Here is a 6,424-nt window from a genome sequence, read left to right on the forward strand (position 1 = left end):
TATGCATTTTGTAATAGAATAATCTTTAATCAGAATATGTCAACATTAAAATAAATACCTAAATGTACAAATACAGTACAGTATTTTTCCGAGCTGTGGATATTACCATAATTACTGATAAAATTGTAAAATCAATCAGAATAAGCATCACCGATGAGAACACAACTGACCGAAGATATATCGTACGTTGAAGTTAAATTATATTTTACTTAGAATTTATTGCATCATTTACTATAGTAACAGGTTAGTAGTACACCATGTGTCACGTAACAGCCTTTGTTGAGGTAGCATGTCTGCATCTCATTTTATTCTTGAGATATCCTGCGAGCAGACGGAAGTAATCTTTTTGTATTCCCGGAAGAAAAAAAGAGACATCATGCTAGCCTATTGCGTGATAGGCTTCAAAAACACTCAGCTAAATTCCATTCATAGAGAAGCACCATTTCCATAGAAAACGTTCTTATCTATAAATAAATAAAGACTAATGTACAATTTAATCTATACATGATCTTTGTTTGAGGTATTTTTCTGATAATTATTCTTCGAGTGTAACGAAAACTATGCGTTTAATAGTTGTATGATTGTATTCAGTTAGTTAAAAAAATTTATTTCGTCTGTAATTATTTCATTGCGATGAAAAGTATGTACGTAATTTTCATTGCTTCATGCAAAACTTCATGTGTATAGGTAACCTCGTTCTTGAGATACTGCCAAAAGACAGATCGGAATTAACATATTTTAGCCTCAGGGAGAATAGGCTTTACTTACACTTGCTACACGCGAATTGAAACATTTACAGTTGCCAATATTGAAACAAAAACTATGGGTAGCAAAATAAATAGAGAAAGTTGATGGCGAACGGAGAAAGAAAAAACTAGCTAGGCCAGTAGAATGATATATTTGATATGTTTTCACTATTATTCTTTCCCGACTATGTATAAATAAATACTTGAAAATATGCAGATCCTTCAGGTCTTATGATCATAATAATGCCTAACATACTAAACAGAGTAGGAAAGTTTATATATTATGATTGAATAACAGAAAACATATTCATTGTGTTTACAAATATATTTATTCTGGTATGTTCTCATTGCGATAATGGTTAACTACAGTGACATACACCAACATTGACCCTGATGTTACTTACATAGAAATAAAACTTTCCTTATGCTCTTTTGCTTATCCTCAGTGAATTCAATAATGAGTACTTGATAATGCTGATATATCAAGAGTATAAGGGAAGATAGGGAGGAAAAATTTATGGCGAAAAGAAAAGGGGACCGTTAGTTATAGGATGATAGTTTTTACGTTTTAATATTCATTATTATTCACTGAACTAATTAAGAATGGCTATTTGAAGTTGTGCAGAAAATCCACCTCTTACTAACATCATAATGACTAATAAAATATTAAGTGTAAAACCATAGGAAACGTAAAACACATAATTATCACTGGAATATATTTAATAACGCAATTATACAGTGAAATTGTAGAAATTAAAATTTACTGGATATAGTGCAACACTGTCAAATTATATTTGCATATCTCAGTGTTGACCTCAGGGAGGCATCTGTAATTGAAATGCCTGAGTTGAAAAATAATATGTGGGTGTAATTTTATTGATATAAATATGAACTTGTAACATTTTTATAGAGAAAAACTTCCGGACATAAACTCAACCTACACTCTTAGTAATGAGTATTAATACTATAAAACACGCGAGTGCGGTGGGATCATAATGCCTGATGAATGTATGACAGAGATAATGTCACCCTGCAGTCTACTCATGTCAGTGACATACATATCGTGCATGTACCATGCACAATACGTGTAGAATCACAGCCTGATGAATAACAACTCTATTGTTTTTTTTATTATTTAAAACAATCTGATCAAAATGATTGCTATTAAATAATTAATTGTATTTGCATATCAAACACTGTATAATTCATATCTGTTATTTAATAAATAATTCAATTGTATCTCAAATTTAATAATATACTGTATTATTAATGGGATAGTACGATAAGGTAGTGTCATTTATTGCTGGAATACATAATTATAATAAAGTTGTTTATGATTATTTATAAGCTATGTGCAGGTAAAAAAAAGTGACATTGTTATATTCCAGACGCTACACTTAGCAGAACATGAAATGGTAGTAAAATCGACATTCGCACCATATCAACCTTACACATCAGCGCTTATGTTATGAACGTGAGTATATTTTCAAATATGTAAATATCCCTTCCGGATCATTTGCAGAAAGGTAGATTTCAAATGCGGTTGGCTCTTTAAATGTCAAACATAAGACGCGTTATTATTTTTACGTTTAATTCACAAACCATTGATGGAACAAATACTCTCAAAGTAAGCATGTTAAAATAATCATAACACTTTACAAGACAAAAAGAATAATAATATAATGGTTGTATATTTTATTGTATTACTTCTTATATAAAAAAATAAATAAAACAAGTAACAGTTCCTGTATGTGTATGTTCTATTCACTAAAACTACAAAGTAAACACTTTAAAAACACATTAATAGAAAAACCTTCCAAAATGTTACTTCAGTAGCAAATTTTCTACCACATTTACTTAGCCCATTGCAATCTAAAAGATTAGTTATATAACTTTACTTTGGAAATAATAGAAACAGAATTGAATGGTAACGTTATGAGATCATTAAACTCCCATCTCGGAACAAACTGTTACTAAACCATGACGGTATAGTGGTCGAGGTTACAGGCACTAAACCTCATGTGGAACGATATGTAGTTAGAAACAATATGGAACAAGCACCCATGTGTCTCGGGTCTCGCCTCAGACATATTGTTGTTTCAGTTGGTTTCAGTTAGCTAAAGTAAATGCAATTGTATCTGTGTATTTATGTGGCTGACAAAGTTTCAACTATAATTGCCAACGGCAACGTAGTACTAGTAATAACGAATTTTACTTTGAGGTAATACGAGTAGAAAGTTTAATACATCTTAAAATAATCTTGTATAATACTGTACTTTTGGAATATACCAACGAAAAAATCAACAAAATTAAAATATAATGTGTTAAGGTTTTATTTTATAAAACTAAATGATACTACTTTAAAGTTGTTACTTAAATATAATATGGTTCATACAAAACGCATTTACTTGATAAATCAAAAAGATTTTAAATTAAACTTAAAAAAAAACTGAGATGCTTCATTATTAAAAAGACACAATAACAAGATAAACGAAAAATGCTTCGTCACCACATTATAACCCGGAAAACATGGAATACAACTATTTTTCAAGATAATGTACATGGAAATAGACTGTGAATTCCTCGTGAGAAGGATTTAATACTGTAAAAAGTACACTTTTAGCTTATCTTTTTGACAAAATCTGAAACTCCTTTTAAAACTAAGACCTTTGTTAAAAACCTGTAGCAGTAATATTATAATGTTTAATTGAGGTAAACGTAGATGTATGTTTGTGAATTTTTACCAAAATAGAGTAATAACTCTGATTGCATTCTTTTCCCAATAATGTTATTATCTAAAACTACCAATAGCTTTGCCAAAAAAATGAAAATACACGATATCAGTGATAATTTAGATATTTACCACAAACGAGCAAATATACTGTATATTGTGTCTGCCTGCTTTATATGTTATATATTTAAATCAAAGTTTGCAAATTTAAGATCTAAATCTAATGAATAGTTTACTCTTCAGAGAAAGCTAACAAATATCTAGCTCACTCAAGTTACGTTCTATAATCTCTGGCCAGTGATGAAAGTAGATGTTATCCATGACGATTTCAATAACTACAGCCAACGAGAAAATGTGCTATAAGCAGTGTTTGTTTGCTTTTATATGCTAGTACTTTAACTAAAGTTTGTCTTTTTTTAATATACATTTAGAGAATATTTATCGCTGTCAAACTTCACACATTCACTGACCACAGACCGTCCAGGGAAAACGTCATAGTATGTTATCGTGTAGTCCCATAGTAATACAACGTGGTAAATACACGGCGTTGTAATGCGTATCGTCAGATCAGGATACTTGCGTTCAAGTCTCTTTATGATCGTTTTATGTCGATCAAACCAAACAATTATTTAAGTTTTAATGTTTGACATGTTTATTATTATTGTTTATGGTTATATGGTAATAAGTGTACGTCAAATTGTATATGAGAGTGTTGATTTATTATATATGAACAACTTTATACACAAATCAGAGTATCCGATACAACCTGATCCTTCAACAGGACTTGGTAACTGACATTTACTGGTTGAAGCGCAACACTAGGAAAAACGGTTTATTGTTACTAGTACTAATCTTAGTGGTACAATAAAACGAGGTTTGTCTGATTTAAAAAATAAAATGTCGGTGTAGTAAAGTTCAATATAAAATGTATAATATTTTGATACGTAAACACTCTCGGACATAGACTCAACGTACACGCTCGGTAATGAGTACTAATACAGTTCACCACACAACTGCAGGTGGCAGCATAATGCCTGATGTATGTACGACAGAGATAATGACGCCCTGTAGTCTACTTTTGTCATTTGCAGTCATATCATGCATGTACAGTACACAATACAGGCAGTATCACAGACGGTGTACTGCAAATGTCAAATGAAAGATTGGAAGTAACACAGAAATGTTTCTTAAGTTTTAGTTTTAGTAACAGGGTTAAAAATATTAGTCGTTAAAAAAAAAAATAAATAAAACAATAAACTGTACTTGAATTCTTGACGGAAAATACAAAGGTACTGAATAATAACCATATCTAACAGATGCAATAACCTATAATTTATCAAACATTTGTAGACATTCACATATACGCTGTTTTTTGCATATAAAACACTCTATTATTTATACCTGATAAATTAATAACTGATTCTATTGTTTTTTAATATGATACATTCACTGTATCAAGTTACATCATTCATCACATGTAAAATATTTACCTGTAATAATTAAATCCCTTTGAAATACGCAACCAAAGTACAAGCTGACAATTCCAGTGCTCTGTTTATGTAATTAAATTACAATCAACTAGAGGACGACAGTGTTATTCTTTCATTCGGACTTTTTATATCTTGTGTAAAACACAGAGACCAAAATTAAATTTCAAAAATATTAAAAACACATGTTTGAGATTAAAATTATATTGTTTTAAATATGAAATAGTATAAAAAACAGATAATGAAAATAAAGTAGCAGCAACGCTGTCTACAATTTGCTTTTCATGGGTGTATGCTTTTCATGGGTGTATCAATTTATCGGAGTTGAAATATCATTAGGAAGCCCTCTGTAAACCTGCAGAAACATAAATGTGTTACAAGTTACATTGATATTTAGGAAATACCTGGCATAATTCACCACGAAATCCACATATTCACTTGACAAAATCCTGTACGTCCAGCCATTTCCATTTGCAGAACCACTATTTGAAAAACAAAGTTGATTTAAATGGTACATTGCATTTTCTTCAAGAAATCAATACTTATTGATAATTACGACTGTTAAGTATTATTGCATTAAATAACTTGTTTTTTATTGCCTAATATGAAAAGGCTACTTTTATTGAATAATAATTATGTATATATTTTTTGGGCAATTTTATACTCTATATTTGAATTTGTTTACTAAACTGTATATACTACATTAATCCTATATCTCTTTCTGCGGCCTAGTGCCTACAATACCATTCCTCACTGGATTAAAATATTCACGTACAGTGACAGACCAATGAACCATTGTTTCCCGAATCAGCTGTTTACTGTAAACTCACCAACCAATCACAACGGTTGACTTATCAATTGCCCACCTTGCAAGCGTAGGCACGCTTGCTCATTATACTCTCGATCCCGCCTGGGGCACTCATGTACTCTCTAGCCACTGCTTACCATACTTACTCTCTCCCCCATGTGTTACTCTCTCATTTAAATATTAGTTTATTCTATTTGTTGTACATTTACATTAACATTAAAGTCAGTGCTCTGGATTGGCAATCTCTACCAGAACGTCTCTGCTCCCGGACACCCGCGTCTACCGTGCTCTACAGGACTGGCCACAGTGTTATGAAACTATTCGTTTGCGGTCGTATTGTGCGTGAGTGAATCCGTGAAGGACATCTTCCGTCTTCACGCCTGCCTACAAGACAGCAGCCTATTTCCAACACTTACTGATCACAACCTGGCCCTCAACAACAGCAGACTACGGTTAGGTACCTCTCATGAAAATAAAGGTAACTGTTTATTTTATACACTTTATTTGAATATGCACTGTTCATAAACTCATTATGTGTAACCTAGTGAACTCTTGTTAAAATCAGTGTGTTCGGCGTCTTCACTGCCTAGTGTGAAGTGGTCCTTCTTAGTCGAGCCTCTAAAATATTATTTCACGGTTCTATAACCAAATT

This window comes from Homalodisca vitripennis, chromosome 6 (genome assembly GCF_021130785.1).
Source record: "Homalodisca vitripennis isolate AUS2020 chromosome 6, UT_GWSS_2.1, whole genome shotgun sequence".
Lineage (NCBI taxonomy): Eukaryota > Metazoa > Arthropoda > Insecta > Hemiptera > Cicadellidae > Homalodisca > Homalodisca vitripennis.